This window comes from Monodelphis domestica, chromosome 4, assembly GCF_027887165.1.
Source record: "Monodelphis domestica isolate mMonDom1 chromosome 4, mMonDom1.pri, whole genome shotgun sequence".
NCBI classification, from domain to species: Eukaryota; Metazoa; Chordata; class Mammalia; order Didelphimorphia; family Didelphidae; genus Monodelphis; species Monodelphis domestica.
The window spans coordinates 204,256,216-204,283,468 of NC_077230.1; the positions used below are offsets into that span (position 1 = coordinate 204,256,216).

The window sequence follows — 27,253 nt, forward strand, 5'->3', positions numbered from 1 at the left end:
GAACAATAAAATAACATTATATTTCTATATTATGATCACTTAAGAAAGTAAAGCATAGAAGACAGAGAAATAGAGAAGAAACCAAAAGTGGGGATGAAGTATGGAGAGAAGCAGAGAAAATGACAAAAAGAAAAAGAGAGTAAATAAAAGAATGATAAAAATATATACATGTATGGTATGTCCTAGTATATTCTGACATAACCAATCTATCAAGTCTTGTCATTTCTACTCCCCTGTGTCACATATCTGCCCGCTTTACTCAAATAATTTGCCACTTAAAGCTGTCTATCATTGCCTCTCACCTGAAGTATCTCAATAACCTACTGATTGATCTAACTAATTTCTTACTCTCCTTCCAATACATCCTCAACCAGTTTCTAAGGTAATATTCCATAATCACAAGTTGGATCATGACAGTTTCATGATTGATATTCTTCAATAGTTCCCAATTATACTGATGATCAAGTACCAACTTCTCTGGCTTGTACTGACCCAGTTCCATCCTGACTTTCCAGGCTGAATACTTCTTGCTTACAAAAATCCAGCCAATTTGAACTTTTTCCTTTTCCTCCCAGAGATATGCTATCTCCCATCTCCATGCTTTGGTACAGATTATCCCCAATGTAAATAAGGTACTCTTCTTCACTTCTATATCTTAAAATAAAAAAATAATTCTTCAGCAATTAGCTCAAATTATACCTTCTAGTTTAGGCTTTCCTTAAGTCCCTGAATTGATAATGTCTCATTCTTCAAAAATTTACTTTGAATTAATTTCATATATAATTTTTACATGGGATCATGAGGTATTAGACACAACTGAAAGATATCAACAACAAAGATTGGATACACATTTATATACTTCCTCACCTGGAAAGTCTCCCTATTCCTGAATTTGTATATGCATGTGTTACTCCCCTTACAGAATAGAAAGTAGGAGGGCAAGGGCTATTTTGATTTAGCCTTTGTATTCCTGGTGTCTATTATAGTTCTTAGTTCATAAGAAATAAATAATAGTTGTTTGTATATTGATTCCTTAATTGAATGGTTTTCCTCATCTTTGCATATTGAAAACCTATTAATCCTTCACCTTGTTTTAAAAATGAGAATTTTCATGATTTTTCCAGTCAAAAGCGGCCTCATCATCTAGTTTTTCAAAGAATTCTGCTTGTATTTATTTTTATAACCTTAAAATATTGGGCAATTTGTATCACTAAGGAAAAGGGAAAATAATGCAATAATATTTGACCCATTCTTCTTTTGATAAATTTGTGGTGTTAAAAGAAAGACTTAAAATACATTTGATGGATCCCTATATAGCACATTTTTAGTAGAAAATCTCATAAAGGTTGGCAGACATGAATAAATTAAGTTTTTCATCATTAGACAGAATACTTATATCAATGAAGATCAGTTAGTTTAATTATATGTCTATTTCTTTCATTTCATAATTTATTTTTAGCTCTTTTTCTCATATATATTAAGTATTTGAATTGTATGACTTTTAAGGATATTTCAATTTAAAGATATTTTAAAGATAGGTGAAATTAATTGATAACTATAACTATAACTAAAATTACTATTCTTTAAAACTTGTCTGGTGGGCTCAAATTAAGTACAGTATAATTTAAAGAACACTGGATTAGGATTTGGAAGATGTGCTATTTTCTTCTTAAATGTCACCTTGAGCTGATATAGTTTCCTTCTCCATAAAATGAAGATGACCAAGTTCCCTCCCAGTTCTAAATCCAGTCATCCTAAAATGAATTCTCAATCTGGCCTGTTACTTGGAAACATTATTCTCTTTTCTAGAACTAAAGAAAAAGATTTTTAAAAGCATTTAACACTGTAGAGTTCATAAGAGAATAAGTATAAGATAGTGACAATTTCATGATAGAAAGATACTAACAAAATAATGACAATAAAAATGATACTATATTTGTGAATATTATTTTATTTCCTATATATAAGTAGTAAGTATGTAAAAATTTGGTCAATCATTGACATTTTATAAGATAAAATGATCAGAACATTTTATAATTTCATAATATTCTTAAGAAATATCTTTTCAAATAAAGGCTACGGCTATTATTTTGATTATATTCACTATTTTTAGTCAGATTGACACTTATTTCCATAGTAAATCAAGTTGGCTAATCAAACAAATTCAGCATAACATACTATTGTTCTCTAAATGGGAAGTACTACAAGTTGCTTCCATGTGTGTCCTCTAACAACTGACAGTTTAAGAGAATACCATTCTTCCAGAATGAAAAGATGAATAACTCAGAATGACAACAAGGAGAGTGGAATTAAATATATTTTAAGAGGGAATGATGAATATGGGGTGCAGGAAACCCTGGAAAGAATCAATCCAAAAGGCCTACCTTGTCTTGGAGGCTATTTATCATTATTTATTCTTCTGAGTATTCTTTTAAAGAATGACACTGATCATGAAAAGAATGACCTTTTATGGATTATTCACAGGAATCACTATTTCCAGAAGATTTCAAATCTTCACAATAATTCTACTTGCCTGTGCTGAAGAAGAATGATTTTAAGAATTGAATGCCTTAAACTATTTCCATTTTTGAGAGATTACTTTCTTCTATATTTTTTGTTAAATACTTAGCAATGATAAATTCATAGTAAGTTCAGTTCCTATGTTCAATATTTAAATGTATTATCAATAGAAAAGTTTAACTGGCAAATTAAACTTTCCTGGGGACAGAGTCAAGATTGCCACTAGAAGCAGCAAAAGCTGAGTCCTCTTTAAAAAACCTTTCACACTAATCAAAAACAAAGTGGTTTGAGGAGACAGAAAACAAAAATCTAACAACAGGATAGAGCTGGGGAACCCTCTGGCTCAACTCAACTTAAAAGGTCCCTAGGTTTAAGGAAAAGTAAGAAAGGATGTCCCAGGACTCCTCCCCAACCTATTATGCTGAGTTTCATATGGTGGCTGGAATCTCAGAAGCTGGGATCTTGGGGTGAGGCTTTAGCCAGGAGGGAGTGCCTTGAACCACAGCTGGACCAGGCTCAGGGCACTGACCATAGCCTGCAGGGAGGCAGCTTGAGGAGAGGTGCAGACAGGAGGATAGCCCAGTCCAAGCCACCACTCTATCTTGGAGGCCACAGCTTCATTAGGTTTTGGCCTCAGGGCACATCCTGCTCAACAGATAAACTCCATACCACAGCTTAATCTAGTCTATCAATAGGGCATATAAGAAGCCTTCTGAGGGCAGGGAAGCTCAATCTCCAACACCACTCCCCACCATGGACTGTGCTGAGAGAATCTGTAAGAATCTAGCTAACTGGGATCCCAGGGCAAAAGCTGACAGAATACCTTACTAATATGGCGGGAAATCCAGCTCCCTTCAGTTTCCACACCTTCACCTACACCTTCAGCTTCTGCTGCCAGCTGGGGAAGATCTAACCTCAGGGCTCATTAATACTCCATCAGCCCAATCTAGCCATTCAGCATAGCAGAGAAGCCCCTACAGGATAGAATAGCCCAAATAAACAGAGAAGCAAGATTACAGCCAATGACAGGGGAGAAAGAAGGAAAAATATGTGCAAACAACAACAACAAAAAAATTACAATCAATAGTTTCTATCCAGGTAATGAACAAAGAGCAAATGGAACAGAGGAGCATCAAGGAACACCAAGCACAAATTCAGAAATTCCAGAGAATTTGACATAGGCTTTGGAAGAACTCAAAACACAATTCAAAAATCAATTAAAAGAGGTTGAAGAAAATTCTGAAAAGAACTTAAAAAGCAAAATAAGTCATCTGGAAACAGAAGCATATAAACTAAAAGAAGAAAATAGTATTTTGAGAGTCAGAATTGGCCAGCTTGAAAATGAGGCAAAGAAGGTGAAAGATGACCTACAATGAAAATCAGACCACATGGAGAAGGATGACCAAGAAGCCAGGGATGAAATTCAGTCTTTTCAAATTAGAATCCAATAAGTAGAAGCAAATGACTTCACAAGGCAGTAAGAGTCTATAAAACAAAATTAAAAGAATAAAAAATTGAGGAAAATATGAAACACCTCATTGATAAAATTACAGACCTGGAAAACAGACCCAGGAGAAACAATTTAAGAATTATTGGACTACTGAAAGATCATGACAAAAGAAAAATTCTGGAATAATTATATAGGAAATTGTTTGAGAAAACTGCCCCAACATTCTTGAACAGGAGAGATAAGCTGAGGTTAAAAGAATCCACAGATCACATTCTAAAATTTGGCAGCCAGAATCAAATTGGATTGGCTAGTAGGTCATAGAGCAGTGGCACAACTGCTCCTTTAATCCAGGAAATGTTGTTTATCTTCAAGGGTCAGGTCATAATGTATCTCCTCTAAGACAACTTCTCTTGTCTGCATCAGTCTGCCTCAATTTGTTCCCTCCTATACTAGTACATATCACCAAATTCAGCACTGGATCCTAGCTCTGTCTTTTACTGGTTTTGTGATTTTAAGCAAAACACTTCTTTCTGGGTTCAGTTTCCACATTTGTTTTTAACTAATTAATTATTTTCATTTTTATTGTCATAAAAAAATACTTCCATATTGGTCATTGTTGTAAGAGCACATTAATACATAACCAAAACCCCAAAATAAAACCAAAGATACACTGATGTGAAAGATGACTCCAACAGTTCTTTCTCTGGAGGTGGAGAGCATTCCCTACCATGTCTTTCAGGATTGTCCCAGATCTTTGTATTGTTGAGATTAGCCAAGTTTTCACAGATAATCATCATCCAATATTATTGTTAGAGTGTAGAATGTTCTCCCAATTCTGCTTATTTTTCTCTGCATCTGTTCCCGCAGATCTTTCCAGCTTTTTCTGAAATCATTTTGCTTATCATTTCTTATAGCACAAGAGTATTTTGTTACCAACATGTACCATTGTTTTTTCATCCATACCCCAATTGATGGGCATCCTCTCAATTTCTAATTCTTTGCCACCACAAAAAGAGCAGCTATAAATATTTTTCTATAAGTATATCCTTTCCCCTTTTTAATTATCTCTTTGGGATACAGACCCAGTAGTGGCACTACTGAATGAAAGTTTATGCACAGTTTTATAGCAATTTAAATTTCCAAATTGCCCTCCAGAGTGGTTGGATCAGTTCACAACTCCACCAACAATGCATCAGTGTCCTGATTTTGCCACATCCTTTCCAACATTTATCACGTTCCTTAACAGCCATATTGGTCAATCTTATAAGTTTAAAGTGGTATCTGTTTTGTTTTAATTTGTATTTCTCTAATCAAGAGTTATTTAGTACTTTTTCATGATTATTGATGGCTTTGTTGTCTTCATCCAAAAATTGCTTGTTCATATCCTTTGGCCATTTTTCAATTGGGAAATGGCTTATGTTCTTATAAATTTAACTTAGTTCTTTATAAATTTGAGAAATTAGTATTTTATCAGAGACAGTTGTTATAAATCTTCCCCCCATTTGTTGTTTTCCTTCTAAGCTTAGTTGGATTGTTTTTTGGTTCCTATGAAAGCTTTTTAATTTAATATAATAAAAATATTCATTTTATATCCTATAATACTTTCTATCTCTTATTTGGTCCTAAATTCTTCCCTTCTCTAAAGATTTGCTAGTTAAACTATTCTGTGTTCCCCTAATTTAGTTAAGGAATCACTCTTTATATCTAAATCATATATCCATTTTGACCTCATCTTGGTATAGGGAAGCATTGACAAAGGTTTTAAGTTTGTGTGCATAGACTACAATTTCAAGCTGCCTGTGATTCTCCCTGCATTCCCCAAAGAACAGAGGAAGGAAGTGCTCACTTTCGGCAGCTGGACAGAGGGGCAGGGCATACCAAAAAATGTCCTCCATCACTTAAAAGAAGAGGAATGGAGCAATTCCCTGAATGCAGGCTCTGCATGTGTGCCAATACTTTGTCAATGATGTTATAAGTTGTGAGATATTGATCTATACCTATTTTCTGCCATACTGTTTTCAGATTTTATCAGCAGTTTTTGTTAAGTGAATTCTTATTCCAATAGTTGGGATCTCTGTGTTTATCAAACACTATATTGCTAAAGTCATTTACCCCTGTATATTGTGTATCTAATCTGCTCCATTGATCTACTATGCAATTCCATAGCCAGTACCAGATGGATGATGCTTGTTTTATACCATAGTTTGAGATCTGGTACTGCTAGGACTTCTTCTTTTACAATTTTTTCCATTAGTTCCCTTGATATCCTTGACCTTTTGTTCTTCCAGATGAATTTTATTATTGTTTCTAGTTCTATAAAATAATTATTTGATAGTTTAATTGATATAGCACTGAATAAATGAATTAATTTAGGTATAATTGTCAATTTTATTATTAGCTCAATCTACCCATGAGCAATTAATATTTTGTCCAATTGTTTATATCTGATTTTATCTGTGTGAACAATGTTTTATAATTGTGTTCATATAATTTCTGGTTTTGCTTTGTCAAGTATATTCCCAAATATTTTATGTTTATAGTGATTTTAAATGGAGTTTCTCTAACTGTTGCTACTGGGTTTTGTTGGTAACATATAGCAATGCTGGTGATTTATGTGGATTTACTTTATATCTTGCAACTTTACTAAAGTTATTATTTCCACTAGGATTTTAGTTGATTCTCTAAGTATACTATCATATCTGTGAAGAGTGATAGTTTAGTTTGCCACTTTAATTCCTTCAATTTCTTTTTCTTTCCTTCTTGCTAAAGCTAGAATTTCTAATACAATATTATATAATAGTGGTGATAATGGGCATCATTGGTTCACCCCTGATATTATAGGGAAGGCTTCTATCTTATCCCCATTGCTGATGGTACTTGCTGAAGGTTTTAGATATATATTACTTATTTTAAGAATTGAGCCATTTAATGCTATGCTGTCTAGTGTTTTTAATAGGAATGGGTGTTGTATTTTGCCAAAGGCTTATTCTGCAAGTATTGAGATAATCATGTGATTTCTGTTAGTTTGTTTATTGATATGGTCAATTATGGTATTATTTTTCCTAATATTAAACCAGCCCTTCATTCCTGATGTAAATCTCTCCTGGTCATAGTAAATGACCCTTGTTATATATTGCTATATTCTTCTTGCTATTATCTTATTTAAAATTTTTGAATCCAAATTCATTAGTGAAATTGACCTATGACTTTCTTTCTCTGCTTTTGTTTTTCCTGGCTCATATAACAGTAACATATTAATTTCATAAAAAGAATTTGACAGAATTCCTTCTCTGCTTATTTTCCCATAGTTTTTATGTAGTATTGGGATTAATTGTTCTTTAAATCTTTGATAGAATTCACTTGTGAATCTATCTGGACCTGGGGATTTTTTCTTAGGGAGTTCATTATTGGCTTATTCAATTTCTATTTCTGATATGAGATTATTTAAGTACTCTATTTCTTCTTTTGCTAACCTGGACCAATTTCCATATTTGTACAACAGAAATAAAATAAACTTAAACTACTTAACTCAAAATGTTATGAAGAATGCACTTTATAGGCCCTAACATATATGAAAATGTGAGTTAACTAATTATTGTTATTCATTGGCCTTTCATGTAATTTTCTTTTTAATTGCTATTTCTTCCTACCAAATTATGGAAGAATGCCAATAAATGTGGCTGTAGAATTCAGAGTTTCTTCAAGATGTAGCTCATATGGCCACCATAGGAAAATTCTCATTTATGTATCAGTTTCTTCACTATCTACTTGCTCAGTTCATGTGCCCTATTTAGGAAAACTGTCCTGATCCATTAGATACTTCTTTGTTTATATGGCAAGTCCTTAAATAAAGTATAAGCTCCTTGAGAACAAAAGCTTTATAAAATTTTGATTTCATGTCCTGAACACCAACCAAAGCATCTTGCACAATGCAGCTACTTCTGAAAGCTTATTAGATTACTCTGAGATACCTCACTCTCCAGTGGAGACTCCCCCCAGAGCATCTCTCATCATTCTTATTAGCTCCTATTCAAATTCCTAGCTGATGTTATTACCCTGGGGGACCAAAAGAACAAAGTAGAATTGACTTATGTGAGTCCTGAATTCTGGCTGTCCCTTTTTTCTGTCATTTTGTACCTTGGGAATTGCTGCCATGGAAAAGAAGAATATAAAATGTACTACTTGTTGCCACCATTTTTTAATGCTCTTCAGGACAATAGAAGCAACAGAAACATTCTCAAAATGACCTTCTGGATCAAAGCAGTCTTCTAATCAACTCAGAAACCTCTCTGACTATATCAGTGATAGATAATTTATAAGCTATACATCCCACCTATTCTGTTACCCCTCCAAAGGAGAAAGATGTACCCCTAATGTTTTCTTGCTTTATTTTAATAACTTTTTATACAGTGGAGATAGTTCCTCAAGGAATACAGAACAAAATATAAAGGAAGGAATCAGGAGTCATGGCTTCAAGCCCTATTTGCAGCTAAGTGGCACAAGGAATTGAGTGCCAGGTCTGGAGTGAGGACGTCCTGAGTTCAAATCCAGCCTCAGGCACTTATTTATGACAAGTCACTTAATCTGGGCAAGTCATTTAACCATATTTCCTCAATTTACTCATTTGTAAAATTAACTGGAGAAGGCAATAGCAAACTACTCAAGTATCTTAGCCAAGAAAACCCCAAATGTGGCCTCATGGGTTGGACAAAATTTAATAATACCAACTAATTTTTAAGCTCTGTAAGGAATTAAAATTAAGGATTTGACTAAATATATGAGAATTCTAAGATGATACTGTGGTCACTGATTTAAAAATATTATAGATCAAATAATATTGATTTTTAATAGTTTTACTTACAAAAAATGTGAAAAGAGTGAAAATGGAGAAATATAAAAGAGGGTAGGGAAATGCCTATCACCCTAAGTGTTGCTTTGGTCCCTCAATCAGAGGACCCAGTGGTGAATTAAATAGGGGTTCCCACACGTGGCCTCCTCTAAGAGAGGAAGGCCTCACTAGAACTAATCTCTCCAGAAGTCAGGAATGGAGTGTTGGCTTCTCACTCACCCAACAAATCTCCAAAGGAGAAGATCCAGGGTCAGTCTTACCAGAAGCAATCCAAGAACCAGAGTTCCAGGTCAAAGTCCCAAGTTGTAGCTCCAAGCTGCAGTCCTAGTCAAAGACCTCCAAGCCCAAGATTCAAGTCGACGACTTCTTGGATAGGAAGTCAAGGACTTATATAGTCCTTTTTCCATGTCACTTCTTGTCCCTTCCTCCACTTTACAGATGCCAAATGATGTTTTTAAATTTGCTTATCACTCTATTCCCTTACCAATAAATGGGCAAGGGACATGAACAGGCAATTTTCAGATAAAGATATAAAAACTATCAAGAACATGTGAAAAGGTGTGCTAAATCTCTTATAATTAGGGAGATGCAAATCAAAACAACTCTGAGGTATCACCTCACACCAAGCAGATTGGGTAACATGACAGCAAAGGAAAGTAATGAATGCTGGAGAGGATGTGGCAAAGTGGGGACATTAATTCATTGCTGGTGGAGTTGTGAACTGATCCAACCATTCTGGAGGGCAATTTGGAACTATGTCCAAAGGGCGATAGTCATCTGCCCTTTGATTCAGCCATAGCACTGCTGGATTTGTACCCCAAAGAGACAATAAGGAAAAAGACTTGTACAAGAATATTCATAGCTACGCTCTTTGTGGTGGCCAAAAATTGGAAAATGAGGGGATGCCCTTCAATTGGGGAATGGCTGAACAAATTATGGTATATATTGGTGATGGAATACTATTGTGCTCAAAGGAATAATGAACTGGAGGAATTCCATGTAAACACCTTCATGAATTGATGCAGTGAATGGAGCAGAACCAGGAGAACATTGTTCATGGAGAAGGATACACTGTGGCAAATCTAAACATTTTTCTACTAGCAGCAATGCAATAATCCAGGGCAATTCTGAGCAATGTATAAGAAAGAATGCTATTCACATCTAGAGAAAGAACTGTGGAAGTTGAAACACAGAAGAAAAACAATTGCTTGATCACATGGGTTGATGGGGATATGATTGGGGATATAGACTCTAAAGGATCCCCCTGGTGCAAATATCAATAATATGGAAATAGGTCTTAATCAATGACACATGTAAAACCCAGTGGAATTGCTCACTGGCTATGGGGGAGGGGAAAAGAGTGGAGGGAAAGAACATTAATCATGTAACTTTGGAAAAATATTCTAAATTAATTAACTGATTTTTTTTCAATTAAAAAAAAAGTAACAAGTAAACACATGACCTTGGGGAAATCCCTGAACCTATCTATCTCTGCTTCACCTTCCTTAACTATAAGATGAGGGGACTGTATTCTACAGTTTTTAAGGTCTCTTCCATTTTGAAGTTGATTATACTATGATCTTATAAACCAATCAGGGCACCCAGGCAATTTAGACTAGAGGTTACAAAGAAGGTCTCAACCTATATTGGTAATGAAGTCCTTTACTGGAAAGAGTTCTCTTTCCAATAAAGAAATCACCTGTCAAAAAAACAAATAATAAATCTGCTTATCACTGTCTAGGTGGTGGTCAGTCACTTCTGCAGTTGTCACCAACGTTTAAAGGAAAAACTATTGGAGCTTAAGGAGGAAATACATAGTAAAACTATACTAGTGGGAGACCTCAAATTTCCTCTATCAGATCTAGATAAATCAAACCAAAAAATAAGTAAGAAAGAGGTAAGAGATGTGAATGAAATCTTAGACATATGTAGAGGTATATAAATCTTAGAGAAATATTATAGTTATTAGATCTATGGAGAAAAGTAAATAGGAATACAAAGGAATATGCCTTTATTTCAGCAGCACATGGTACATTCACAAAGACTGAACATGTACTAGGGCATAAAAACAATGCAAACAAATTCTGAAAAGCAGAATAATAACTATGGAATACAATAAATATAAATTATAAAATAACTTATTTCTAAAAGTATTTATTTATTTTCCCCCAAATTAATTTATGTTTAGAACAGTGTTTGTAATACAAATTATTCTATATCATTCTGTTGTTTGCAGGAAACTATCATTTCCATCATTGTCCTTCTTAAGTTTCTTCTCCAAATCAGTGTGTTTGCCCTTCTCACTGTTTCTTATTTTGACATTTTAAGTAATTTCTTTCATTAATTTTAATAAAATGCTCCATATAACTGAACTATGCATTTTCTAAGAAATTGGTTCAATTTTAAATAATTCAAATAAATTCTTTCACACTTACAAAAAAAAAGAAATTAAGGTTGATACCAATAGCAAATTAGGGGAGAATTAAATAGTTTACCTATCATACCTATGGATAATATAACTTACTATTTGACAAAAGTTTTGGGGGAAACTAGAAAACAATATGAAAGAAATTAGCCATATAGACCAACACCTCACACCAAATATCAAAGTAAAGTCAAAATGCATACATGATTTAGAAATAAAGGTTGACAAAATACTACCATATGTTGTCTACAAGAAACACACATGAGGCAGGCAGACACACACAGGGTAAAAGAAAGAGGCTGCAATAGAATTTATTGAGTATCAAATGAGAAAAAGAAGGCAGGAGTCACAATCATGATATCTGACAAAGCCAAAGTAAAAATAAATCTGATTAGAAGAGATAGGGAAGGTAATTACATCCTAAGAAAAGGCAGTGTAGACAAAGAAGAAATATCAGTACTCAATATGCATGCACCAAATGGTATAACATCCAGATTTTTAAATAATTCAAATAAATTCTTTCACACTTACAAAAAAAAAAGAAATTAAGGTTGATACCAATAGCAAATTAGGGGAGAATTAAATAGTTTACCTATCATACCTATGGATAAGAATTTAGTTCAAAACAAGATATATAGTACATTACAAGATTTAAAATAGATAACTTTTACTACATTAAGTTAAAAAGTTTCTACAAAAACAAAAGCAATGCATTCAAGATTAAAAGGCAGACAAGAAAAATAAGAAAAATTATAACAAGTCTTTCATTCAAAGCTTTTGTTTCTCAAATACATAGAAAATTGAGTCAAATATTTGAAAATACAGAACATTTCCCAATTGACAAATGATCAATGAATATGAATAAACAATTCTAAGATTAAGAAATTTAAAATATATTTAGTCATAAAAATGCTCTAAATCTCTATTGATTAGAGAAATTCCAGACAAATCTCTGAGGTACCAACTCACACCCATCAGATTGACCCATCAGATTGACTAACAGATCAAGGATAGAAAAAAATAAATATTAGTGGGGATGTGGAAAAATTTGGATACTCTGAGACAGCCATTCTGGAGAGCAAACTGGAACCATGTCCAAAGGACCATAAAACTTTGGATACTCTCTGACCTAGTAATATCACTACTAGGTCTGTTTCCCAAAGAGAATAAAGAAAAAAGTATGAAAATAAATTATCTTTACCAAAATATTAATAGTGGCTCTTTTTGTGGCAAGAAAGAACTGGAAATTAAAGGGATATCCATCAATTCAGGAATGTTGTTGTATATGCTTGTAATGGAATACTCTTGTGCCATAAGAAATGAAAAACAAAATAATCATGAAAAAACAACCACCCTGAAAGATTTTTATAAAATGATGCAAACTAAAATAAATAGAACCAGGTGAATATTGTATATAGTAACAACAATAATATATGATGATCAGCTGCATTATCAATAATGCAAGGATCCAGGAAAACTGCCAGAGACTAATGATAAACAAAATAAAACAAAAACAACATTCAACATTCACTGCCATAGAAGGAACAGATGGAGCTTGAATGCAAAATGAATATATACAATACTTTATTTCATCCCTGAATTTTTCTCTAGTGTAAGCAATATGTGTCTTCTTTTACAACATGAAGAACATGGAAATATATGTACAAACTATATTATATTACTTGCCTTCTTTGGGAGTGGGAGAGATGTGATGGAGAGAGAAGACATAGATTGCCAAATGTCAGGAAATTAATATCAAAATGATATTGATATATAATCTAGAAAAATAAAAAAATTATAATAAAAAAGAAAGATTGGAAGATTGGGAATGTCACAACTATGATTGGGAGTCAGACCATCTAAATTCAGAAGCTTATAGATTTAAGAGTCTCAAAAAATATAAAAAATCATTTAGTCATATCTAATCATTTTACAGCTTGTGAACTAAAGGCCAAGAAAGTGAGGAGACTGCCCCAGGGCCACACAACTAAGTCCTCTGATTCCAACTAGCATTTTTCTAGCATACTTTGAATCTTAGCTTGATTACTGTGTGACCCTGGGCAAATGATAGCATGATAGAAAAGTCACTGGATTCAGTCATGTAGACCCAGGTACAAATTTTACCTCAGGTAGTAGGTATCTGACTCTAGTAATTTAAATTTCATGGCTCTCAGTTTTCTTATTTATAAAATGACAAGTTAGGACCCTTTGATTTTGATGATATCTTCCAACACTTAATCTAATATCTTACAAATTTCTATAGACCTCAGTTTCTTCATAAGGAAAAATGAGGGGAGGGGTGGATTAGATCATCTCCATGATTCCTTTCAAATCTCTAATTAGTAATTACTAAATTAATTACTATAAAGCATTAATTGAGGTTTAAGGTCATTTCCTAATTCAACAATTCATTTATCTGCTCTAAATTCTAGCAATCTTTGGTCAGGTTTCCTTATATTTAGTCAATAACCTTTCTAACTCAGGTGCCTCATACTCTTGGGCTTGCCCAAGATCTAACTTCCCTGACACCTTGTTTACATACAGTGATCCCTTACCTATCATGGGAGATCTGTTCCAGAGAACCCCAAGGGAGGTGAAAATCCATGAAATAGCAGTGTTATATTTATTTTATTATTCTTTGAAGGCAAGCATCTTCCTTTCAAGCTTGGGTTCAGTGCTAAGTCTTAGAAAGTGCAGAACCTTTAGGTGGTCATAGGGCCTTAAATAAATTCAAACTTTAACAAAAACACACTACCACAGAGCAACAATATGAGCAGCAATCAGATGGTGATGTGAAGTGGACAAGGAGAAATGCTGAATGTATGAGCACAGTGCAGGAAAGCAAAAAGACCAATGCTACAGACACTGAGTCAATCACCACCCAGGACACAGAACACACTGCTGTGGTTGGTCACTTTTCATTCCATCAGCCAATAGTGTGCCATGTACTATCTCATGCTTGCAAACTTGAGCAAGTGGTAGTGACCTACTGCAATTCCTTTGTGTACAGTATGATATTCATCTGTAAAATACTGTGATATAGTGAAAATTCCATGATATAAAATTATATATATATACATATATATAATTTGTCTGTGATATAGTGAAGCCCAGTAAGTGAACCATACTATAGTGAAAACTGTAGTTAGAAAATCAACTTATCTCAATTACTTCACACACACACACATTCATTGGCTTACTATTGTCTATCAAATAAAATCCAATCTCTTTGGTTTGGAAATCAGTACTCGATAATTGAGCTCTAACATACTCTTCTAGCTTTGTTACATACTAATAATCTTTCTGAAAACTATTTTTTTCAAGTAACAAAAATCTTTTTCTCTCCCAACTCCTCACATTCATTAGAAAGGAGAAAAAAAGTAACCCTCCTAATAAATATACACAGCCAAGCAGAAGAAATTGTTGCATTTGCCATAGCCAAAAACAAGTACAGCCATTCTTCACTATATCTCAGTTCGCTTATTAAGGCTTCACTGTATCATTGCAGGTTAAAATATATATGACACACTATTGGATGATGGAATGAAAGGCAACCCACCACAGTGATGTATTCTATACTTTGGGAGCTGATTTGCTCAGTGACTATAGGTAAATAAGAGTGTGGAAAAGGTTTATAGGAAGGTGGGAAGCATTTATAAAGCCTTAAATATATATATATATATATATATATATGTATATAATACAATAACTATAAAACTGCTACTTCTCAGATTTTCACCTATTACAGAGGTCTTTGGAAGGAATTCCCACTATAGGTAAGGGACCACTATATTTAATTTTCCACCCCATCTGGAGGTGAGTAGCATATTCATCATGAGCCCATTGGAATTGCTACACTGCTTCTCTTCCTGCCTCCTAAACTAAAGTTAAAATAGATTAAATTATTGCCCAAATAAAATCTTCCTTTGTTAACTCTTGCTTTGCTTGAAACAATTCGCTATAGAAGGAATATGTTACTTTTGACTTTTCTGCCTTTTGAAATCTTAATCATCTTACAAGATAGGAAACTATCAGCTGAGATTGATATTTAACATCCATAATAATGGAAAGTCTGTGATCATTAAGATCATGGAGTTACCATTGTTATGAGTGGTAAGGTGATTCAAGATGCTATTGCATACTGTATTTTTTTACATATGTCTACAAGTTTGATAGTAAGGGTTGGATTGGAAGACTATTAGTTAATTATTATAGTTTTCAAAGAAGTAGAGAGTATGGTCAATGGACAAGTTTATTTTAGTTATGGTATTTTAGATCCGGTAATATCAATGTACAGAGTGAACATTCTACAAATGCAGAAATGATGAGTTTAACTACAGTAATATAGAGTAAGGAGTTTGCCAAACTTTCCTCCTGTTCCATTTTGTATAGGTTTGGGGTGGGAAAAGGGATTAAGGAGAAAGGGAACAGCAAGCACTGGAGACATTGTCCAAAGATATTTGGGAGAGACCTAGGTTTCTAAGTGGACCATTTGAGATAATGAGTGTTTGGGGCTAAAGTTAGAGTTTAACTTTAAGAAACTGGTTCCTAGGCTCTAGTGTAAGACATGGCACTTGGTGCACATGAGTGAGCATCAGAATCAATAAATACTTGACAGTGATGTTTCTAAATGTTGTCATTGAGTTGTTTTAAACATGTCTTACTCTTCATGATCTGATTTGAGGTTTTATTGGCAAAGATACTGTAGTGGTATTATTTCTTTGTTGAAGTTATTTTATAGTCGAAGAAACAGAGGTAAACAGTGTTTAAGTGACTTTCCCAGAGTCGCAAAGCTAGTAAATGTCTGAGATCACATTTGAACTTAAGAAAAATAAATCTTCTTGACTCCAAGCCTGGTTCTCTAACACCCAGATCCCTAGGGGCTGGACTAAATTCAGACTCCAACTTAACTATGGATATATGTGAAGATATAGTGAATAAGGAAAACCAGGATATAGAATGGACATTGGTGTCTAGGCATTTGGAAAGGTGAGATGGGGAAAATAAGACATGGGGATGGAGTTGTACAGACAGGATAACTCTGTCCTTCTCTCTGGAAATGGAATATAGAGAGAATGTGATATAGAGTATTATGGATAGAGAATGGTAAGTAAGCTGACTTATTTGGAACAAAAGCATATGAAAAATAATATACATTGTCAGTAGAAAGGCAGACTGTAACCAGATTATAAAGCTTTAAAATCTAAACAGAGAAATGTATATTTTACCCTAGAAAATAAAAGGGAGCCATTAGGTGGAATGTAAAAGTCTGGTCAGGATAGATATAGAAATCTGAAAGTCATCTCCTTAGAGATAACTTAAATCCAAATAGGGTTCACTCTTGGCGATACTCTACTCTAACTCTGATTCTATGTTAGTTCAAATTAATTGAAATTAATACTAAATATTAATATCTTAGGCATAAACCTTCTAAAAACTGCCTTAAACCAGCAGAACATTGTACACAGAGACCGATACACTGTAGTACAATTGAATGTAATGGACTTCTCCATTAGTGGTAATGCAGTGATCCTGAACAACCCAGAGGGATCTATGAGAAAGAACACTATCCTCATTCAGATGAAAAACTGTGGGAGTAGAAACCCAGAAGAAAAACAACTGCTTGATTACATGGGTCGAGGGGACATGTCTGGGGATGTAGACTCTAAATGAACATCCTAGTGCAAACATCAACAACATGGAAATAGGTTCTGATCAAGGACACAAGTAATACCCAATGAAATTGCATGTTGGCTACAGGAAGGGTGGGGGGGAGGGGAGGGAGGGAAATAATGTTATTCCTGTAACCAAGGAATAATGTCCTAAATTGACTAAATAAATTAACTCAAAAACTGTAAAAAATAAATCAATACTGCCTTAATACCAAAAGACATTTTTATTTCTCTAATATCTAAATTTCTTCCATATCAATTTTACTGAGATCATCCTAATGAAGAACGTGCCTACAGTGCTCTTTCTCACAGGTTTTCTAGAACAATTTTATAATTATCTTGCAGAATCTGAGCATGTGTCAAAAATGAAAAAAATAGTAAAAAAAGGAAGACTTATTTGATGACAACTGAAATAAACTTCATATGAAGTCTAGGACTGTTCATCCCATGATCTGAAACTGAGAGTTTTCTGTTTTGTTTTGATATTTTTGAAATGTGCTAAAAGTCCCTAGAAGCTTAGAGTTGGAAAGAACCTTTGAGATCATTTAGTCCAACAAACTCATTTAACAGACAAGGAAACTAAGGCTCAGAGAAGTGAAATGACATGTAAAGACAGCCAAAATTAGAAGCTGAATTTTCTAATTTCTATCTCATTGGTATTTTTCTATTTCCACTACATCCTTCCAAAATCCTTTTCTGGTAGGGTAAATTTGTCTGATAATAATGCCCTTCTCTCTATCAGGGTTGGGGGTTAACACCCATTCTTTAATTCATCAGAGTAGACACTTATTATAGTATGAAAAAAAGAGAAAGATACTGAATATAGTTTGGTAGCTGCTTGACATGACTTCCTATGTATTTTCATTCATTCATTGAATAAGCACCTAATATGTGCAAAAGGCATGTGATATGGAATGTCATATAAAGGGAACTGATATTGGGCCAATTTGGTTGGAATGTAGAGAATATTAGAGAGAGTAGAGAATATAGAGAATATTAGAGAGAGAAATGAACAATAAATGAAGAATGGTAGGTTGCATATGAATTGTGAATGGCTTTAAAAGTCAAAGACAAGAGTTTGTATTTCATCCTAGATGTAAGAATAAAGTACTGAGTGCCAGAATGAGAGTGGATATATAGACTTGGGAGTCATCTTCAAAAAGATTACCCTATTTCCTGTAGAATTGCCTCAGTGAAATGAATCTACTTGTTCCAGTATTCTTATCTTGGAAGAAAGGTTATCTTGTTGGAGCCCCCATTTTAAAAATGAGAGAAATGAAGCTCAGAGACATGAATGAACTGCTCAAAGGCATTCAACTAGTAAAAGACATACTTGGAATTCAAAACCAGACATTTTCATTCCAAAAAAAATATCACAAATTATTGTGATATATCTACTAATGTATAAAATATTTTACTAATACATTTTCCCAGACAAGAGTGACTTTCAAGCTGCTAATATTGCAAAATTATTTGCATTAAAAGACTATGACATCATGAATTCTTGTTAATACTTTTGGTGATGCAATTTCTGAAATTGGCTCTCATAGTTGTATATATAGAAAGTTCTGTGGGGTGGAGAGAGAAGGAAGACATGTAGGTAGCTTGTCCGCTATGCCCTTCCATCTCTTCTTTTATAATTTCATTAAAGTGAAATTCACCCCTCCTATACCTAGTCATTCACAAGGTGTTATTTGGTCCCCTGTTTCTTTTTTGTCCCATCCCTTTATATTTTCCCCTAAATATTTTTTTCCCTGAGCTTTTCTTCTTTTAATCAGGGAGAAGGCCCAAAGATTGAATTTTTCTTTTACAAGACCTGGGTTTGAATCATCTCAGATTCTTGCAACCTGGGTGATATTGCCACTTACTATCTCAGGGTCTATGTTTCTTCATCTTTAAAATGATGAATATTTTAAACATTTTTTCTATCTCTTCATCTACCTACAATTCTACCTCAGCAGAAAGAATTGCTATATAATGAATGAAATTGTTACTATTTTCTTAGTTTTATTAAAGACAAGGGTGTAACAACAAACATATAGAGCAACTAACATAAATTTAGAACCATTATATCATAAGATTATATAAATGAAATATACTTTAAAGATCATTAAATTCAACCACCTATTTTTTATGAGGAAAATGGTTCCTAGGAACTAGAATGGTGATTTCTAGTAATCAGCATAAAAATGGAGGCAGGGAAGTAGGAAAAAGATATAATAAACCATATTCCATTAGACTGTTTTCTCCTTGCAGATAGGTACTGTCATTTATCTCTTTTCTATCCCCAGCAAGTAGCATAGTGGCTTGCACATAGAAGATATTTAATAAATGTTTTTGGATTGATTATTTGAGATTGAAGTTGTTTAAATTTTTATTATATCCCCAGAAAGTAGTACAGTGCTTGGCATGCAGTAGGTACTTAATAAATATTTGTTGTTTTATTGATAATAGTGGTACAATTGCCTGGAATGGAAGATCACAAATAGAGGAACTAATCTCTTATTTATACATAAGGGAGAATCAACCTTCTTCAAAGCCATGTATCAATGATATTTATATGATTTGTCATTCTGATTTGAACATTTCAATACTTCTTTCCATATCAGTTTGTGTGTTTGTGCCACTTTTTTCACTTCTGTTGTCAAAATAGAGCCTTTATAAAAACATTTTCCTCCAGCATCCTTGATTACTACTACTAGAGGAGGGAAAGAAGAATTATAAGGGTACATGGATAGCATACCTTCAGGGAGAGCAATCTCTGACCTTTCACAAAATACCATAGTTTTGTAAGGATATACATTGAGGTGCTCATTTGGGAAGCTTTTCATAAGAGTCTACTTAAGAAGTAATTTTTTTTCTACTTTAGAAACTTGGAACTATTTTTTTCATTCCAGTTAGAAAAAGACAGCTTGGATGTAGTAGAGAGCAAGTTGAGCCAGGAAGTCATTCATTTATCTGGTATTCATGAAGTACCTTTTATATAAATAACACTATGCCTTAAGTGCTAGGGATACAAGGAAAGGCAAAGAACAGTTCCCCCACCTTTTTCATATACTGGTTGCATGACTTTCATAATCATTTAGTCCCTCAGTGCTCTAGAGAAGTGGTGTCAAAACTAAGTAGAAATTTAGTCATCCTGGGTCTCATTTCCTCAGTTCCCCTGTATATTTTTCTTCCTGTTCATGTGGTATTCCCTTCTAGTTATAAGATGTACTTTCTAGTATTTGTAGGACTCAGACCACTCACTGGAACTATTTTGTAAAGTACTTAGACTCTAAAGTGCGTGGTATGAAGTATCTCTCTATTGTATTTTCCAGAGGCATTAATATTGCACAGAGGGACTATTGTTGAGTTTCATGTTATCCAACTTAAGCATCATACAACCGTTTGTTTCTCTGCTTTCAAATCCATTGCAAAGGAAATCAGTCTCTCTCAAATGGTCTCCCAGTTAAATGACAAAATACTTGAATCTCTAAATCTCTTACAACTTTTTATATTTCAGCTCTGTCTCCCCAAACATCCAACTTCAATCAAATGGTTTCTTAGGCTTCCTTAAGAGAGGTGAAATACCCATAATAAAAAAGAATATACTTCCACCATATTTGTCAATCGTCAGGAGCACAATGTTTAGTTGTAAGTACTGAATTTTAGTAAACCCCACAAAAGCTGGAGCACATCCAGAAGAGGACAAGCACAAAGGTGAAATTACCTACATAACATGTCATATGATGACTAATGAGGGGTATTTAGATTGGAGAAGAGAAGATTTAGGGGGCACCTAATAACTGTCTTTCATGTTTCTAGGAATGTCATGTATAGTGAGGTCTAGATTTGTGCTGCTTGCTCTGAAAGGACAGAATAAGAAGCTATGTGTAAGGTTGTAAGGTGAAAAATATACTTTTGGGGGGCTTAAGATTTTTTAGCAATTGGAACTATTAAAATGAAAGAGAACATCTCAAAAAAAATAGCAGTTTCCTCTGTAAAAAAGGTCTTGAAAGAAAAGAAAGAATGGCCACTTGTTGAGTACATTGTTGAGGAAATACATGATTTTGTGTGGGTTGGAAATGTCAGCCTCTGAGGTCCCTTTCAGTTATGAAGTTTTTAAATTCACTGTTTTTATGAACTTCTTTCATCAGGAACTTGGGAACAGTTTCGGTCCCCATTCCCTAACTTAAGTGGAGCTTTGCTGCAGTTGACATAAAAATGTCACCACAAGCTTTACTCATGTACTACAGTTCCATCTACTTCATGTTTCACAGTAAGCCATGAGGGAGCAGATATGGAAGTGTCCCTTCAGAATATGCACGTATGCACACATCTTCTCCTAGTTAGGACACTGGTTTTGGTCTCTGCTCATTGTGAAAGTTTGTTCTCACCTCAACTCAATTCAACAGGCATTCATTAAATGTTTATATGTAAAGTTCTACTCCACTTGACTCACTTATTTCACTTCTTCTGACTCTCATTTAAACCCCCAAATATGAGAAAAAGATTTCTATGTTTTTGTTATGATGGCATTATAAATATGGAGGATGTGTGGGGCAAGACCCATTCCAGTATATTTCTGTATGGAAACATTTGCATTTGGCAAAAACTGTTACCCACTCAATGAAAGATGCTTCGACATTTAAAGGAGATAATACATACATATATATATATATATATATATATATATATATATATATATATACTAACAGAAAGAAATAGAAGGCATTGACAATGTTTAATGCAATCTATTGGATTAAAGGGAGAGAAGGAAAGAGAAGATAACAATCAAGGATTTCTCCATCTTTCAGGAAAGATCACACTTTAAAGTCCTTCCCAACGTTGATCTCCAACTGAGATGGATTTGGGGCCTAGAAAAACAATCAGGAATTCAGGATAGCAGTAGGGGAGAACAGCAGAGCTATTGGATTAAATGCAGGATGTAATGGCAGGGAAGGTTTCCCAGCAAGAATAAACCCCCATTTTTTTCCCCAAATATGTGGAGAGTAATGTAGAAATGGTGTAGTTGTTGTGTGGCTACAAGGATTTTGATATGTATTCCAAGCACCCTACGACAAAAATATTGAAAACTATAGATATTAAAATTCAAGAGAAATTTTATCATTTCTACATATGGGCTCAGAGAGAAACAGTTTTGAAGATGTTGCTGAATGAATTGTGCTAAAAAGGCAGCCTTCCAAGTTATATTCCCAAAAGCACAAAAGTCTTTATAGAGCAAAAGAAAAGAATCTGGATGAAAATACCACCACTCAAGCCAACAAACAATCTTAAGGTTATTATGATGATATGTGTGTATAAAATTTCATTTTATGATAATAACAATTCAATGAGGTAAGTGCTATTATTATCCCCCTTTTTATAGATAAGAAAATTAAGACTAAAGTCATTAAGTGCCTCTCCTCAGTTCTTATGGGTAATAAGTGTCTAATGAGGGATTTCTCTTCAGGTTTTCCCGACTCCAGCTCCACTGCTTTATTCAACATGGCAGACTGCCAGCAAGGATAGCTTATCTATTCAATGTCAAAAGTCACAACTGAACCCTGGTCTTTTTCCAAGCTCATTACAGCATCTATTATGCCAAGGTATTTTTATAAACTTTGTTGTACTTTAATGATAAAATAAAATCTTTTTTTAATATTGTGCTAGTGTAAAAATATTAAAGAAGTTTGAGTAGGGTGATATGAGTTCTAATTCTAACTCTGCTACTGAGTGGCTGTCTGACCTTTGGCACATCATTCAATATCTCTGGGACTTGGTTTCCTAATCTGTCACACAATAAATAAATAACTTGAGTAATTGGAAATGGAGATAGACCAGTCATGTAGGAAGAATGAAAATTAACAACAAAGGATAACAAAAGGTAGCACTAGTAACCACAATACATCAAAAATTTAAGATTAAGGGACTTCTAAAATGACTGGGACAGAGAGGTGGTACAGTGGATAAAGTGCTGGATCTGTATTCAGGAAGACACATCTTCTTAAGTCTGGACTCAGATACTTACTAGCTGTGAGAACCTGGACAAATTATTCAACCTTTTTTGGCCCATTTCCTCTTCTGTAAAATGAGCTGGATAAGGAAAAGCAAACCATTCCAGCATCTCTCCCAAGAAAACCCTACATGAGGTCACCAAAAAATCAGACATGACTGAAATACCTGAACAATAACAATGAAATTGCCTGAATGGTAAGGAAGAGAATATCCAAAGAAATCCCCTTCAAGTACTTTCAAGGATCACTCTTTTCCAAACATGGTGGGATTAAGTCATACTGGAATGCTATTCCACTATTCACATAAAGATCTATCCCCTGCCATATTTACATTTGCTCTTCAGTAACCCCAATAATTCAATTCTTCTTCACCCTTTTGACCTTGGAATATTTGATTCTCTGCAAGACTCAGATCAAGTCTCACTTTTGACACAAAGACTTTCTCCAAGCCCCAATAATTAGTATGTTTATGTTGTCTTCCTATACCATTATGAAGGAAACAAGTTTTTTGTTAAGTACCTACTGTATGCCAGGTACATTCCTAAGTACTGTACAAACATTAACTCAGGGTGATGTGAGAAACAAGATGGCAGAATACAAGCTTTCTCCAATCCAAATGACCTCTCAGATGTCTCCAAAACAGAAATTATGCACCAGAGATAAAGCAACTTCTATTGTTTCCAAACACTTTGTACCCGCCTAATCAGTTACTAAAAATTCAGGAAGATTTAGTACAGATTTTTGAGGTAAAACAGACTAGGTTCATATCTCTCCTTGTTAATGATATCCTGTTTTATCTTTAATTTTTAAAAATATTTTTCTGTTCATCATGCACAATTCAGTGTTGTATTTTTACAAAATAACACAATAGTGATGAGACAGTAACAAATGGTTACCCATTATATGACATGACAAGTTTCTTGTTTCCAATTACATCCATAATATGAACTATATTAACATTCTGTCTTACCTAATGAATCCTAAGAGATAATATTTTCCTCCACCACTTTTCCCAATTTTCTTCAATTATATTGAATTTTTATTTTAAGCTTAGTTAAAATCAGACAACTACACAATAAAACAAACATTTATTCTATTGTTTGAGTGAAAGAACTCACAGAAATATGGTAAAAACAGAATGTTTCATCAGTGGAAAACAGTGATATTATTTTCAAAGGTGTCCTGAACTTTTCATTCTTTTGTGACATGAACACTGTGTACTTCTACTAGAAATATGACTATCTGGCTTGTCTATTTCCTGTCTTGGCTCCCCCTTTAGACTCTCAGGAAGGAGGGCTTAGGTTCCTATCACACTCTATTATCCAAAGTCATTTTATGACTAATTTCCAGAGCACTTAGTCATATTGAGTCTGTTGCTTATCATTTCTTTGTTATTCTTTTCCCCACACTATACTTGTTCTTTGCCCTTTTTTGTGCTTCTCCCATCCCTACTATTTAATGTGCTGTCAAAAACAGAAAATAATTTAGTGCAGTATGGTTATGAAGTTTGGTCTTTTTTGCTACTATAATATACCATTCTACATGAATTTATGCTAGACTATCCTTAACTCACATACCTCAAGACGGTTTCATATTGTGTCGTGTGAAACTAAAGAACTGATGTAAATCATATTTGTTCCCTTAAAAAATCCAGATCTATGATTTCATTATTGAGAGGGACTCTCAGAGTGAATAATCTGTCATAAAATGTAGATCTGCAATTCCTCTATAATTTACAGCCTTAGAGAGCTAACTGGGGCGCTGATTCAATGATGTGTCTATTGACACACAGCTAGTATGAGTTACAGGTAGGATTGGAATCCAAGTTTTCCTTACTCTAATTATTCATTTTAGTTATTTCACTTTGTTCTCTATTAGTCTGCTTAAAGCCTGAAAAGTTAAGGGATGAACAATATTTATCATTGTCTCTAACAAAGTGAAGATGCCTTGATCTCTGGAAAGGTTAACAACTAACCCTAGAAATTTTGCTTATACTTTCCCAAAATGTTTCCTTTTACTAAATTTCGAAATGATGCTAAATTAATTTGAATAAGTTAAAAAGTATTGCAATAAGCATTTTCACCCTCACACAAGACTCCATAAACCAACAAGAATATCATTTTTCATTCCAAAGTACTGAGCATCATTTAAGAGAAGAGGAGAAACGCTAGTCTTTAAAAACAATCAAAACACAATTATTCATTAATAATCTCACAGTTCCTACACTTTTTCTTTCTTAAATGTTATTCTTGAACATTTAAATAGGCAACCATCTTCTTATGGTTATATGAACATAAAAGATCCAGAGGAAAGCACACTGGAAAACCAAATTTTCAGGTGCTCTAAGAGCTAGATTTTACATTTGAAAGTCTGTTCATTTTGACCTAAAGAGGAATCAGTTTTCATCCCAGAGTACATATTGTCCTCTCCCTTTCTCTGTCTCTCAGTCTCCCCCACCCCCATTTGCCTCCAAAACAAAACAAAACAAAACCACCACAAATTTTCTCATAAGCAGGAAAGATTATTACCAAGTACTCACCAGCGAAGTTCCTGTAGAAAGTTCTTGGAAAGGGTTTTTTTTTTTTCCTTCAAAAAAACGGAGCTGAGGTTAGTTTAACCCTCCAGCCATAACAGAGAAGATTTATTCCCTACTTTTATTTTCCTTCTTTTCTTCACCACATCAGGGAGCTAAAGGAATAGAAAATAATAAAAGAAATGTAATTTGATCTTGTGAGCCGGGTGAAAGGGAGAGGTAAGAACTTGGAGATTATACTGCCAGAAGTAGCTTCCGCCTATTGGAGCAAAGAGGGGTTGCTCAGTTCGTTTCAAAGTGATCACCAACAGTGGGGAATAGCAGAGCTTCCTGTTTAGCTCATTCTAACCCTGCCTGCGTTTTAGGCTAATTTGTTTTGCCAAACTTTCAAAGCGCTCCTCTCAAGTATGGAGGAAACAGGACAGGAAAGCAGCTTGTATTCAGATTTCATTTTGTACCATTTTTAAATGGGGGCTTCTGAACATTCCAGTGAGGTTTTTTGTGTCTGAGATGACCCGGGAGGAAAGGGGAGAGGGAGGCATTTTCCATAGTTCTAATGACTTTTTATTCTTACTTAAGAATAGTAGTTCACATTTCTATATCACTTTTAAAATTTGCAAAGCAATTTACATTGTTATATTTTAGTTTCATATAACCCGGTGACAAGGGTGTATGGATTCCCACTTTACAGAGGAAACCAAGGCTCATTAAATTGTGACTTATTTTAGTAATATAGTTAATAAATGTTAGACATTATAAGGATGGGTTACTGTCACTCAACTTCTTGCAAAATTCCATCTCTTCCTCTTGCAACCCATTCTCATAACACATATTATAGTTGAATTACTAATAGATATTAAATATCATTTTCCCAGGTCTCTTTTACTTATCTTTCTAAAACTACTCCTATCTCCTCCCCTCAAGAAAGACATAGATTTAAAACTAGAAGGAATGGAAGAGACACTTCTTATATAGCTTTACAGATAAAGAAACGGATGATTGGACATTTTGTGTCTCTCTCCCAGGGGTGTGCTGGAGTCATCTCTAGCCAGTTTGTGAAAAACTATTGTTAAATTTTCAAATTTTGAGTATAAACAGTTATACTTCAGATATCTGAAAACCTATAAATCAGTATTTAGTTTATTATTTTGTTGATTATCTAGATTTAAGAAACTATAATAATGCAGATTAAACTTAAAAGCAAGTGCAAATAGATTTGTTATTTTTCCTCCAAGAATGCTGGTTGTTAAACCTTTAGTAGTATATTCCAGTATTGTTATATGCCCATTGCTTGAATTCAGCAGGAGAGTAAGCAAAGACTTCAGAAATCCTCAAACCTGTGTGAATTGCAGATTATGCACAATAGCAAGAGGGATTAATAGAGTACTTGAAGGTTTTCAAAGTGCTTTATATCCATTATCTCATTTGATCCCCTAATCACCCTGGACTTTTCCAAGGTAGAAGGCAAACTCCTTCTGAGTAGGGACTGTTTCATCCTTCCTACTTGTATTGCCAGTACTTAGCACAGTGCCTGTCATCCATTAGACACCTAATAAATACTTATTGGCTGATTGATAGCCAAGGGTCAAATGGGGAATAAGGAAGACAAGGATTTGAACCTAGAATGTCTGACTAGAAATATATTATGTTTTGTACTGCCTCACATGAACCCATTTCAGAAATATCTCTGAGGAAAATTCACAATCATTTTAAATAACAAGAACTAAAACAATTCCATACCTCCAATCCCTTAAATTTGTCCATCCTGCCCCATAATTATTTCATGCTTCCATTATTGGAAAAAA

The 27,253-nt window shown here is 34.1% G+C and overlaps 1 protein-coding gene across 3 annotated transcripts in view; it reads right to left on the reverse strand.

The window, feature by feature from the left end:
• The window catches only part of TFPI (tissue factor pathway inhibitor), a 115,151-nt gene extending 89,372 nt beyond the window's left edge, over nt 1-25,779 (reverse strand). The window contains exon 1 of one of the 3 annotated variants that reach the window (XM_007494488.3): nt 25,455-25,774. The gene's annotated coding sequence lies outside the window, so the exon portion shown is untranslated. Of the gene's footprint in view, nt 1-25,454 lie in introns of all 3 variants that reach the window. The other 2 variants (XM_007494489.2, XM_007494490.3) reach the window with 2 other exon arrangements.
• Between the last annotated feature and the right edge of the window lie 1,474 nt (nt 25,780-27,253).